Consider the following 15,078-nt stretch of genomic DNA (forward strand, 5'->3'; position numbering starts at 1 on the left):
TCAAGATATACAGTTGTCCACCTGCTTCACAGCAAGAAGGAAGTTCCAGAGAAACTTGAAATATACCTAGCTGAAGTATATAATAAATTTGGAAGAATGTCAAAGATTCTACGTGCAGATAATGGGACTGAATATACAAGTAATGAGACACAGAGCATTTTAAAGAAAAATGGAATCCTATTTCAGACCACTGTACCGTACAACCCAGAGCAAAATGGTGTCGCGGAAAGAAGGAACCGAACACTATGTGAAAGTGGAAGAAGCATGTTATTTGATGCAAATCTGCCCACAGTATATTGGGGTGAAGCAATCATGACAGCTTGCTATCTTCAGAACAGACTACCAGGTAAAGCTACAGACAAAACTCCATTTGAGCAATGGAATAGCAGAAAGCCAAAACTACATCACATAAGAATATTCGGAAGTAAAGCATTTGTACATGTTCCCAAAGAAAAGCGAACTAAGTGGGAATCTCACGCTAAGGAAGGTATCCTGGTAGGCTACAGCGAAACCCAGAAAGGTTATAGGATTCTACACCCAGATAAAATATGTGCAAAATACAAGGACCTAAAAACACAGATGTACTGTCTGTGATATTAGATAGCCAAAATACTTCCATGTATTGTTGCGTCCAAAGATATTTTCTTCATATTTCTTCATATTTCTTCATATTCCCCTTTTTTTTTTTTTTTTTTTTTCATAATTTCACCTTTATTTCCATTTTTATTTTCATAATAATTTTTTGTTTGGGCTTTAAGTGCGCTCTCGACCTGGGCCGTGGCACCACTGTGCGGTTTTGACCTATGAGGTATTTCCAGCTCATGAACCATTGGGGCAGAATATACGCGGTTAGTATATACCGCGGTACATACGGTATGTGCCTGGATGGGTGTCAGCTACTGTATAACTTGGACATTTGCCCTGGCCTGGGGTACTTATGGATGGGAGGGCTTCATGTCACCATCCAACACAAGATGTCAGTTGGTTACCTTGTGTGCCCCTTAATCGTCGCTCCGTAGTGTGCGGTTTTTCCTTGTCTGTGATGCGCACACCGGATGTGACGCTTGCGTGTCACGCCCGGCACCTGCGTTCCACATACCGGATGTCAGCTGACCGGAACCGGAAGTGACACGATCGCGAGTATAGCGCGACTAGGATTTAAAAGAGGACTTATCAGAGTGTCAAATGGCGCTGTCTGGTGAATGAGCTGCGCGATTGTGGGCAGCGTGCATACCGCATGTCTTCTCTTTTTTTCCCCTGATGACTAGCTAAGGCAAAGAAACGCGTCGGGAGCGGTATATTGTGATGGGCTGGTGACCCTATGAGACTTGGTCTGCCCCCATCATATGGAGCTATCTTGAAGTCTGAGAGCAGGAACGGATATCAAAATTGGTGAGGATGTTCCATTTCTATATATAGCAAGGTTAAATGGTTACCATTGATAGGGTTAATGTTTCTGCGTTCTCACATATTGAGACACAATAAGTTGTTATAGTGTCCCGTAGGCTCCATCATTTTCTTTTTGCCACACTTTCTTGGTTGCGTCAGAAATACAATATGCTTATATGACATATATCTATATCTTTGGACGCAACAATACATGGAAGTATTTTGGCTATCTAATATCACAGACAGTACATCTGTGTTTTTAGGTCCTTGTATTTTGCACATATTTTATCTAGTGGTAATAAATGTTAAGTTTTACATTCTATAGCACTACACCTGCTTGTGTTTACATTTATTTTTTTGTGTAGTTATTTCTAAAACCCCTGCTGCTGCATTTTGATTCTACACCCAGAAACAAACTAGATCACAATAAGTAGAGATGTAGTGATTGATGAGAACTTTGTATCACCCAAGTTTTGTGACATCACGCCAGTAGTCCAGCTGAAGTCACAATTACAAGACAGCAACAAGGAGGATGTAGAGGTCTGGCTGGATTCTTCAACTAATGAAGGAACAACAGAAAAATCAGGTGAATCTGAAATCAGGAGATCGTCAAGATCAAGCAAAGGTATACCAGCTAAACGTCTATCCTACATTGTCAAGACACTACCTGAGTCAGAGCCGCAGTCATGGGATGAAATGCAAGCACTACCTGTCCATGAAAGAACAAAGTGGATCGATGCCGCTAATGAGGAAATCAAATCGCTTCATCAACTCCAAACTTGGAAACTCACCAAGCTACCACAGGGCAAAAAGGCAATCAAGTGCAAGTGGGTCTTCAAAACCAAATATGACTCAGAAGGTAAAGTCCACAGATTCAAAGCAAGGTTGGTCGCAAAAGGATATTCTCAAAAGTATGGCGAAGATTACGATGCTACATTTGCTCCAGTCACTAAACAGACCACGTTCAGAGCTTTGTTAGCTGTAGTTGCTGTACAAAAGATGTATGTCAGACATTTGGATATAAAAACTGCCTTTTTAAATGGTGACATTGAGGAGGACTTATACATGACTCAACCTGAAGGTTATGTAAAAAGAGGTCAAGAGAATCTTGTTTGCAAACTACAAAAATCTCTCTATGGTCTTAAGCAATCAGCAAGAGCATGGAACACCAAGATGAATAAAGTCTTGTTGGAAGACAAAATATACAGATGGAAAGTGGATGTATATTCTCTTATATGTGGACGACGTGATTGTTGTTCATCAAGACGACGCAGAAATTGGAAAAATGACTGAAATTCTGAATCAGCACTTTGAATCAAAAGACCTTGGAAGTGTGACATATTATCTAGGAATCCAAATCCAGAGAGAGGAAGATGGAAGTTTTCTTCTAAACCAAAGTGCAAAAATTAATTTGATTCTGAATCAGTTTAAAATGTCGGAGGTCAAAGGTATATCAACCCCAATGGAACCATCCTACCTGAAGCTGGAAGGAGAAGATGACCTGTTGCCTAACAATGAGAAATATCGTCAGGCAGTGGGGACACTTCTATACATATCAACTATGACTCGACCGGATATCACAACAACAGTTGGAATCCTTTGCAGATATGTGGAAAAACCGCGCCAAAGAGACTGGAATGCTGTTAAGAGACTTCTCCGATATTTGAAAGAAACGCAAGATGTAAATTTAAAACTATCTGCAGCAGGAGATCTAGAACTTACCGGCTATGTAGATGTGGATAGGGCTGGTGATTCGCGTGATCATAAATCCACAAGTGGATACTTGTTTAAAGTTGGAGAAAGTTCAATCTCCTGGTCTAGTAGGAAACAAGTGTCTGTTGCCTTGTCATCTACAGAAGCGGAGTATGTGTCCGCAGCCTATGCAAGCCAGGAGGTTGTTTGGCTAAGACAATTGATGGACGATCTTGGCAAACCGACAACTCAGCCGACGGTGATTTATGAGGACAACCAAGGATGCATTAAACTTGCATGCAGTGAAAAAATCAGTGCTAGAACCAAGCACATTGACGTCAGACATCATCATCTACGTGATTTGATAGATCGTGGGATAATTCACTTTGTCTATTGTGAAACTGATAAGATGGTAGCTGACATTATGACAAAGCCATTGCCACGAGCTAGGTTAAAAGAATTGAGAACCACAATGGGACTAAGAGGATAAGTAGTTGTTGAGTGGGGGTGTTGGAATAATACATATTAGTCTGTATGTGTATTGCAACAACTACTGTGCTGTTTCATATGTTGTGCATATTGTGAGGTTGTTAACAAAGTTTAGTTAAAAAAAAAAAAAAACTCCCACAGACAGGATGCCCCCTCCTTCTCTTCCTGTGTTGTTGTTATATATCTGATTTGATTTCCTCATGCTGCAGTAACACCAGACTCCATGCTGTGCCTATGCTGGATATAAATAAACCTACATTCTGTGTTCTAAACTCTGGATGTCACGCGGATTAATCCTCTGCTAACAGAAAGTGAGTAGATGGTGATGAGGTAGGGGGAGAGGGGAGGTTGTGAAGTTAGATAGGGAGCAGAGACGGGTGAAGATAAGGTCTAATGTATTTCCGTCTGTGTGGGTGGCTGAGGAGGAACATTGAGTAAGTTCAAAAGATAAAGTAAGACACAGGAGTTTGGAGGCTGCTGACTGGAGGGTGTCAGTAGGGATGCTGAAGTCACCCATTATGATAGTGGGAATGTCAGCGGAAAGAAAGTGAAGAAGCCAGGTGGAGAATTAGTCAATATAGGTAGTGGCCGGGCCCGGAGGTCGGTATATGACGGCCACTTGGAGGTAGAATAGATGCGGACAGAGTGGACTTCAAAAGAGAAGATAAGGGAGGTTAGAGGTGGGATTGGATTAAAGGTGCAGTTGGTAGAAAGAAGAAGACCCACTCCTCCGCCATGTATGTTGCCAAGGAGAAGAGTGTGGGCAAAGTGGAGGCCATCATAACACAGCGGAGCAAGGGAGGCAGTGTTGGAGGGTGTCAGCCATGTTTCGGTGAGGCCCAGGAAGGAGAAATTGTGAGAGGTAAGGAGGTCATGAATCACATGGAGCTTATTACAGACAGAGTGGGCATTTCAGAGTGCTCCAGAGAGAGGGAGCAGAGGGGTGGTCGTCAAGGACACAGGTTTTACATAGGAGAGATTGCGGTAATTCATATTAGGATGAGAGCGATAAGAGGGGGAATAAATGGGAAGTATCAGATGTGGGCAGGCTGACATTATGGGGAGGCAAACAAAGCAAATGCCTGGGGCCCCCACTCCCTCAGGGGCCCCCAGTGGGGGCATAATGGTTGCGGTCACACTGGGGGCTGTGTTGGGGGCTCCTTTCCAATTATCAATGAGACAGGAGCTACGTCGTTCCTGCACTCTCAATAGAAACGGCCAGGCAGCGCTCCATCCCCTCCAGCCCCTGCCAGTGACTTTGGTCTGAGACTGAGCTAGTTTTTTCTGCGCATGTGACAGGATGCTGAAGGAATCAGGTGAGGCGCTGACACGTACAAGTGTGTGAGGCAAAACCTGTGCCTCGTCCCAGCACTGCAGCCTCTGTCTGTTCCCTCTGACTCCCAGCTCATGGTCCGTGACTTGAAGCTTATCTTTTAATGTTCCATGCTATTATGGACAACAGCAAGATATCTTACTGAAAAGTGCAGCCGGCATTCCAGGCTGTGCGGTGGGCTGCCTTTTCTGCAATATATCTTAGTGGAAACTGTCAGACTGATGTCAGCTGAGCTCACCAAGCAGAAAACACTTTGGTAACTAGTAGCTGATGGAGCGGGGATGAGGGAGGCTGGGAGATAGGAGAGTGGGGGGTTGTCAGCAGGCTCGGACAGGCCTGGCGGGGTGCCAGGAAATTTCCCGGTGGGCCCCGGCCCCCTGCAGAGAAGGCAGAGGAGAATTTAAAAAAAAAAAAAGTGGTCGCGGGCCCTTTAAGGGCGCGCGCACACACTCTCACCGCCGCCGCGATGCCCAGAACAGTAGCGGGAGTGGCCTGGGAGCAGGAGAGCCGAAGAGCAGAGCAGGGGCTGTACTGCAGCGTCACATTTAGCAGACAGGGCCGCACGTCTGCTGAAAGTGACGTCACAGCGCGCCCTGCACTGCAGTCTTCCGCCTTAGGAGCGCTTCTGTACTGTACAGATTGTGTAATATAGTGTGTGTTTGTATGAATTTTTATGTATATGCTGCCTGCCTGTGTGTGTATATGCCTGTGTGTGTGTGTGTATATATCCCTGTGTATGTGTATATGCCTGTGTGTACAGTCATGGCCAAAAGTTTTGAGAATGACACCAAAATTATATTTTCACATGATCTGCTGGCCTCTGGTTTTTATTAGTGTTTGTCTGATGTTTATATCACATACAGAAATATAATTGCAATCATATTATGAGTACAAATAGGTTATATTGACAGTTAGAATGAGTTAATGCAGCAAGTCAATATTTGCAGTGTTGCCCCTTCTTCTTCAAGACCTCTGTAATTCTCCCTGGCATGCTCTCAATCAACTTTTGGACCAAATCCTGACTGATAGCAGTCCATTCTTGCATAATCAATGCTTGCATTTTGCCAGAATTTGTTGGTTTTTGTTTGTCCACCCGTCTCTTGATGATTGACCACAAGTTCTCAATGGGATTAAGATCTGGGGAGTTTCCAGGCCATGGACCCAAAATCTCTATGTTTTGTTCCATAAGCCATTTTGTTATCACCTTTGCTTTATGGCAAGGTGCTCCATCATGCTGGAAAAGGCATTTTTGGGCGCCAAACTGCTCTTGGACGGTTGGGAGAAGTTGCTCTTGGAGGACATTCTGGTACCATTCTTTATTCATGGCTGTGTTTTTAGGCAAGACTGTGAGTGAGCCGATTCCCTTGGCTGAGAAGCAACCCCACACATGAATGGTTTCAGGATGCTTTACAGTTGGCATGAGACAAGACTGGTGGTAGCGCTCACCTCTTCTTCTCCGAATAAGCTGTTTTCCAGATGTCCCAAACAATCGAAAAGGGGATTCATCAGAGAAAATGACTTTGCCCCAGTCCTCAGCAGTCCACTCCCTGTACCTTTTGCAGAATATCAGTCGGTCCCTGATGTTTTTTCTGGAGAGAAGTGGCTTCTTTGCTGCCCTCCTTGGAACCAGCCCTTGCTCAAAGAGTCTCCGCCTCACAGTGCGTGCAGAAGCACTCACATCAGCCTGCTGCCATTCCTGAGCAAGCTCGGCACTGCTGGTAGTCCGATCCCGCAGCAGAAACAGTTTTAAGATACGGTCCTGGTGCTTGCTGGTCTTTCTTGGGTGCCCTGGAGCCTTTTTGACATGCTTCTCCTTGAAGTTCTTGATGATGCGATAGATTGTTGACTGAGGTGCAATCTTTGTAGCTGCGATACTCTTCCCTGTTAGGCCATTTTTGGGCATTGCAATGATGGCTGCACATGTTTCTTTAGAGATAACCATGGTTAACTGAAGAGAAACAATGATACCAAGAACCAGCCTCCTTTTAAAGTGTCCAGTGATGTCATTCTTACTTAATCATGACTGATTGATCGCCAGCCCTGTCCTCATCAACACCCACACCTGAGTTAATGGATCAATCACTAAAACGATGTTAGCTGCTCCTTTTAAGGCAGGACTGCAATGATGTTAAAATGTGTTTTGGGGGTTAAAGTTCATTTTCTGGGCAAATATTGACTTTGCAAGTACAGTAATTGCTGTTAAGCTGATCAATCTTTGACATTCAGGAGTATATGCAAATTGCCATTACAAAAAATGAAGCAGTAAACTTTGGAAAAATTACTATTTGTCTCATTCTCAATACTTTTGGCCATGACTGTATGTGTATATGCCTGCGTGTGTGTATATTCCTGTGTGTGTGTATATGCCTGCATTTGTGTGTGTATATGCCTGTGTGTGTACAGTGTGTGTATATGCCTGCCTTCATGTGTGTGTGTGTATGCCTGCATGTGTGTACAGTGTGTGTGTGTATGCCTGCATGTGTGTGTGTATATATACCTGCATGTGTGTGTATATGCCTGCATGTGTGTGTGTGTATGCCTGCATGTGTGTGTGTGTATATGCCTGCTTGTGTGTGTGTATATGCCTGCATGTGTGTGTGTGTGTATATGCCTGCATGTATGTGTGTTTGTGTATGCCTGCATGTGTGTGTGTATATGCCTGCATATGTGTGTGTGTGTGTGTGTATATGCCTGCTTGTGTGTGTGTGTATGTATGCCTGCATGTGTGTGTGTGTATATGCCTGCATGTGTGTGTGTATATGCCTGCGTGTGTGTGTGTGTATATGCCAGCATGTGTATGTATTTGAGTGCCTGCATGCCTACGTGTATATGTGTCTTCACACGTTTGTGCGTGCTTCCCTGCTTGTCTGCATTTTTGTGTGTGATTGTCTGAGTGTGTCTGTGCATGATTGCATGTGCATTTCTGTGTGTGCTTGCCTGCGTGTGTACGTGTCCCCATTTCTGTGGGTATGTGTATCTGCGTGTGTATATTAGGGCTCTTTCACATGTCCTGATATTTACGGGACTGGAGATATGTGTCCACCTGTGTGTCATCCGTGTGACACATACCAGTGCTTGGGAATCAGTGTACAGTTAACGCTGTTCCCAAGAGCCGGGTGCTGAGCGCTTGCCCTCATCATGGATGCCTGCCGGCACTGCGATCAGCAGCAGCAGGGTCAATGATGAGAGTAGTAGTCAACTCCCGCCGTGTCCAACTGTAAAAATAGGAATAAAATTAAAAAATCCTTGTACTCACCTCTCCTAAGTGTCACCCGCTGTAATCTGTGCGAGCGCTCACGCCGAAGAGAATGACTTCTGCAGCGAGCGGGCCTCGGAGCTGCACTCAGTGATTGACAGGGCACCGCTTGTTGAGCGCAGCTCCGGGGTCCACTCGCTGCAGGAGTCATTCTCCTCGGCGTGAGTGCTCGCACGGATTACAGCGGGTGACTCTTAGGAGAGGTGAGTATAAGGATTTTTTTTATTTTATTCCTATTTTTACAGTTGGACACTGCTGGAGTAGACTACTACTCTCATCATTGACCCTGCTGCTGCTGATCGCAGCACCAGCAGGGATCTATGATGAGGGCAGCGCTCAGCACCCAGTGCTTGGGAAGAGCACTAACTGTCATCAGTGTGCGGGACGTTTTGCGGCCTGTGCAGCAGGTAAAAAACAGACATGTCAACATGTTTTGCCCATGGACACCACATGGTCTGTGGAAAGTGGAAACACACTGACGTGTGCACATTCATTTGAATGGGTCTACGTGTACCAGTGTCTGTGGTACATGAGGAAACTGTCACCGCATGTACTGACGTGTGAAAGAGCCCTTAGTATGTGTCTGTGTGCGCTTGTTTTCGTGTGTGTAAGCGCGCTTCTGCATGTCTGTGTGGTCTTCCGATGATTTATTATATTTGGGGAGAGAAATTTTAGGAGACAAAATGGGGAGATGTGTGAAGAAACGGTATGGTGAACTAGAGGAGGGGTGGGAATGAGTGCAGGAACAGAATGGGGAAGGGGGATGTATAAGGAAACAGTATGGAGAGTGGGGGAATAGTGTGAGGAGATAGTATGGAGAGAGAAAAGTGTGATGTGACACAGCACAGAGACTAGGTAGTGAGGGGGAAGGTATAGAGATGCGGCAGTATGGGGGAAACAGTGTGAGGGCACAGAAAGGAGGTAACAGTATGCTGAGGAGGTGGAGTGTGATGAAGGGGCACAGTATAGAGACTGGGTAGTATAGGGGGGACACAGTGTGAGAGGACAATGTGAAGAGGGGGCCCAGTATGGTAAGGAGAGGACAGTGTGGAGAGCATGTACCATAAGAGTGGTAGAGTGTATGTCATATTTTGTGCAGGGAGCATTGTAAGAGTTAGGTTTATTTAGGGGCTCAGTGTAGATATTTTTATTCAGGAGCATCATAATGACACTGCTATCTTTAAGGGCATCATGTGGGGATGTGCTGCAGAAGACCGGAGAAGATGGAAGTCTGCAGAGACGAGCTGTGGAACTCATCATGGAGTCTGGACAAGAGGAAGAACAGAAAGAGAACGACTCTAATCAGAGAAGCCGTCTCAGGTAAGATACCTGCATGTAAATGTTCATTTGTGATCCTGCCTGTGTCTCATCAGTAATGTGGTTCCTGTATGGTCTGCAGTCTGATGATGACTGATAACTCCCAGTATCTCTATTGTTAATTACATACTGGGAGTTGTAGGTTTATGCGATACAAAGATATATGGGTCTGACCTGACATTACAATTGATGGTGGTTCAGATGATGTATTCGTGTACTGATGTGTATGTGCGCGTCTGCGTGTTTGTGCGCGTCTGCGTATCTGGAATAATATGTATTTTTGTAAGATGCGTGTATGTAACTGTGCATTGTGGTGTGTAATAACATTCATATGCTTGAGGCACCTTTACTAAATCTGTTAGGACTCACTCACATGTGTTAGGGAATTCCATTTGTCTTTCCACATTTAGGAACAGACAAGTGAAATATGCTAACCCTGACAAAACTGTCACCATAGGGATGTGCTTGTATGGACACGGGTTCAGGAGCTGAGCCTGCTCCATACTGGGCAGATGTCGGCTGTGTTACATAGCCGGCGTCTGCCTGTAACAGCAGTGATCAGAGCTCGCCTTGATTGCTGCTGTTTTGAGTATTTAAGTGCCCTTGTCAATCACTGACAGCAGCATTTAGATAGCACAATGGCCGGTGCATGCAGTCACCTGTTCCCTTCAGCCCCCTGTGACGCAGTTGCAGGTTGCTGATGGGTTGCCAGTAGTGCTGAGTGCGCGTGGTCGGATAAGAGACATTACAGTCACCGCGAGCTACAAAGTGCTGCAATAACGTCAGGCACCTTAATTGTGACACTTCCATGGAGCCCAACCTCAGGCTGAGCGTTATTGAATGACTAACATGGCAGCAACACCTGGCAACTAGTGCTGAGTGAGTGTGGTTGGATAAGGTGTGATCCCAGCATGCTCAGGTGTTATCTGAGTATCTTGTAGTGCTCTGCTAATATGCTCGAGTCCCCGGGGTAGCATGTTTTGCGGCGGTAGACAGAAGCAACACATGCAGGGATTACCTAACAAACAGGCAATTCCTGCATGTGTTGCGTCTGTCTACTGCCGCAAAACATGCTACCCCGGGGACTCGAGCATATTAGCAGAGCACTACAAGATACTCAGATAACACCTGAGCATGCTGGGATCACACCTTATCCGACCACACTCACTCAGCACTAGTTGCCTGGTGTTGCTTCCATGTTAGTCATTCAATGAAGCTCAGCCTGAGGTTGGGCTCCATAGAAGATGTCACAATCAAGGTGCCGGACGTTATTGCAGCACCCTCACTTTGTAGTTCGTGGTGACTGTAATGTCTCCCTCCTTGCACCGACCCAAAAACAGGAAGCGAGTGGCGGCAGGGAGAATAAAATGTAATTTTCTCTGTGTAGCCAATGCTTTTCCAATAAGCCGTCTAACCAGGCTTTACACCCTATTTACCTGCAGATTACCCTTTTATCTGCAGATAAATAGCGTTTTTCAAGGTGACAAGTTACCATTAAAGGGACTCTGGCAGTACGGAATGACTGTTCGAATATAGTCCTGCAACTTGGTGCTCCACAGCGCGGCCAATCATGTAATTATAGAACATTATAGAAAAGCATAACAAGTAATAAAACCGTTTATGGTGGGCTGTAGTGTGGGCCCCTAGAGTCAGTTCACCTGGTGGGCCCTAGCCACCCCAGTCCGACCCTGGTTGTCAGCCTGCAGAATCACATCAAGTGTGTGATGACAGGGGGAGCATCTGGAGCAGTTCAAATTTGTTGAAGAGGTCCTGTTTACTGTGCTTATTACACAATAAGAAGATTTGATAAGTCCTGGGCGGGAGCTTTAAAGGGAACCTGTCACCAGAAAAAGCACTATTAACCTGCAGATATGGGGTCAATCATCAGGGTAATAGCGTTACTAACCTGCCTGGTGCCTGCACTTAGCTGAACGCTGCGAGGAGAAAATGAACTTCATTCCTTCCAGCAGTGTTCCAGTTTCAGTCACGGGGCGGTGCCGGCGCGGTTTCAGTCACCGGTCTGAAAATACAGAGCAGTGGCTGTAACTGCGCCCCCGGCCCTGACTGACAGTCGCTCTGCATTGGGGCCGGCTGTCAGTCAAGGCCAGGGGCACGGTACTGTAAACTCAGATCGGTGACTGATCCTGTGCCCCCATGACTGAAACTGAACGTTGCTGGAGTGAATAAAGGACATTTTCTCCCCATAGCGTTCTGATATGTGTGGGCACCAGGCAGGTTAGTAACGCTATTAACCTGCAGATTAAGCCTATATCTGCAGATTAATAGCGTTTTTTTCTGGTGACAGGCTCTCTTTACAATACCCAGCTGACTTGACTTGAGCAACCAATAGTTGCTGTAGAGGGTGAGGGGAGGAGCGCAGAACCACTGTGCAGAAAGGAGACCAGAACCACTGTGCAGAAAGGAGACCAGCCATTGGCAGCATTTCTCAAAAGTGCACAAAGAAAAGTTTAGTATTTTGTTGTGTCATATTCAACCTCAGGTAATGGATTTAAAGGGGTTGTCAACTACTAGGGAACCCCCTCTCAAAGGGTTTATCTAGAATTATATTAATTTTTTACTATGGGCATAAGTGCTGACAGGCAGGTGGTTACTAACTACCTGCCTATTCTACCCAGCGCAGATCTCTCCTAGCACAGAGTGGTCACAGACCATTCCTGACGATCATTCTGAGACTTCCGCTGACGTCACATTGTCGCAACAGCTTCTCTTCCGCTCTGTAGCCAGGGTGTAACTGCTGATGTCATGCTGACAGCCAGCTCCTCGCTGCCTCATTGCGGGGAGCCGTCTCTCAATTAGCATGATGTTGACAGTCACATCCTGGCAACAGAGCAGCCCAAGTTACACCACTGACACCAAACATCTACCGCAAAAACTACATAATAGCTCTGCGTTATCAATACAGTTGTTGGGACTGCTTAAGGATCTTTGATGACACCACAGTCGTAACCATGATATCATCACAGGTCCTGTACTGTGCAGGAGTTTAGAAGAAGTGAAGAGGAAGAGACAGACTGGTAAGTATTGTGCATATATACAGTACAGACCAAAAGTTTGGACACACCTTCTCATTTAAAGATTTTTCTGTATTTTCATGACTATGAAAATTGTACATTCACACTGAAGGCATCAAAACTATGAATTAACACATATGGAATTATATACTTAACAAAAAAGTGTGAAACAACTGAAAATATGTCTTATATTCTAGGTTCTTCAAAACAGCCACCTTTTGCTTTGATGACTGCTTTGCACACTCTTGGCATTCTCTTGATGAGCTTCAAGAGGTAGTCACCGGAAATGGTCTTCCAACAATCTTGAAGGAGTTCCCAGAGATGCTTAGCACTTGTTGGCCCTTTTGCCTTCACTCTGCGGTCCAGCTCACCCCAAACAATCTCGATTGGGTTCAGGTCTAGTGACTGTGGAGGCTAGGTTATCTGGCGTAGCACCCCATCACTCTCCATCTTGGTCAAATAGCCCTTACACAGCCTGGAGGTGTGTTTGGGGTCATTGTCCTGTTGAAAAATAAGTGATGGTCCAACTAAACGCAAACCGGATGAAATAGCATGCCGCTGCAAGATGCTGTGGTAGCCATACTGGTTCAGTATGCCTTCAATTTTGAATAAATCCCCAACAGTGTCATCAGCAAAGCACCCCCACACCATCACACCTCCTCCTCCATGCTTCACGGTGGAAACCAGGCATGTAGAGTCCATCCGTTCACCTTTTCTGCGTCACACAAAGACACGGTGGTTGGAACCAAAGATCTTAAATTTGGACTCATCAGAGCAAAGCACAGATTTCCACTGGTCTAATGTCCATTTCGTCTGTTCTTTAGCCCAAACAAGTCTATTCTGCTTGTTGCCTGTCCTTAGCAGTGGTTTCCTAGCAGCTATTTTACCATGAAGGCCTACTGCACAAAGTCTCCTCTTAATAGTTGTGGAAACGATGTGTCTGCTGCTAGAACTGTGTGTGGCACTGACCTGGTCTCTAATCTGAGCTGCTGTTAACCTGCGATTTCTGAGGCTGGTGACTCGGATAAACTTATCCTCAGAAGCAGAGGTGACTCTTGGTCTTCCTTTCCTGGGGCGGTCCTCATGTGAGCCAGTTTCTTTGTAGCACTTGATGGTTTTTGCAACTGCACTTGGGGACACTTTCAAAGTTTTCCCAATTTTTCGCACTGACTGACCTTCATCTCTTAAAGTAATGATGGCAACTCGTTTTTCTTTACTTAGCTGCTTTTTTCTTGCCATAATACAAATTCTAACAGTCTATTCAGTAGGATTATCAGCTGTGTATCCACCAGACTTCTGCACAACACAACTGATGGTCCCAACCACAATCATAAGGCAAGAAATCCCACTTATTAAACCTGACAGGGCACACCTGTGAAGTGAAAACCATTGTTGGAAGACCATTTCCAGTGATAACCTCTTGAAGCTCATCAAGAGAATGCCAAGAGTGTGTAAAGCAGTCATCAAAGCAAAAGGTGGCTACTTTGAAGAACCTGGAATATAAGACATATTTTCAGTTGTTTCACACTTTTTGTTAAGTATATAATTCCACATGTGTTAATTCATAGTTTTGATGCCTTCAGTGTGAATGGACAATTTTCATAGTCATGAAAATACAGAAAAATCTTTAAATGAGAAGGTGTTTCCAAACTTTTGGTCTGTACTGTATATATATGTGCTTAATAAATATATATATATATATAAACACAAGTCTATATCTATGTGCTCATATATACAGTGGGGAAAATAAGTATTTGATACATTGCTGATTTTGCAAGTTTTCCCACCTACAAAGAATGAAGAGGTCTGTAATTTTTATCGCGGGTACACTTCAACTGTGAGAGACAGAATATAAAAAGTAATCTAGAAAATCAGACTGTATGATTTTTACATTTTTACATAATTAATTTGTATATTATTGCTTGAAATAAGTATTTGATATAATAGAAAAACTGAACTATGTGTATGTAGCATCCACAGTTATAAATCCCGGCAGCACAGACAAAAGTTAATAAGTGTAAAGATTGGCAATTGCCCAATGAATGAGCAAAATGCTGCTCATTCATCGGGTGATTGGATTGTTTATGGCAGAACCAAAATCATTATTCTCAGCAGCACATCACTAGTAATTGTTCATCACTGTTCATCATGCACTCATCATTGTTAGTCAGCCTGTCTAAAGACGCCAATATCAAGCACAGAACGACTTGACAATTGCACTCGCTTAACGGCCTGAACTCTGTGCATGTAAATGCAACTGAAATGTTTCTGTGTGATGGTACAATATATGAGCGTTTGGTGCCCCACTTTAAACTTTTGCCCAGGGCCCCACTTTGGCTAAAACCGGCCCTGGATGTGGGGGGAACAGGATTGGAAGATATGTCGCCTGCAGTGAGGAGAAGCAGAGAGAGGTAGAGCAGGTGGGAGAAGGAGAGTGACTGTTTTTTCATGTTTTAGTAGGATAGATCTGAGGTTGAAGAGCAGTATGGCAGATGAGGACAGGTGTGGAGATAAGAGGGAAGGAGAGATAATTATTTGGTTAGAGGGTGCTGAGGTTTGGGGATAGCGAA

The sequence above is a fragment of the Phyllobates terribilis genome, unplaced genomic scaffold (assembly GCF_046119375.1).
Source record: "Phyllobates terribilis strain yellow unplaced genomic scaffold, ASM4611937v1 Scaffold_36__1_contigs__length_13169755, whole genome shotgun sequence".
Lineage (NCBI taxonomy): Eukaryota > Metazoa > Chordata > Amphibia > Anura > Dendrobatidae > Phyllobates > Phyllobates terribilis.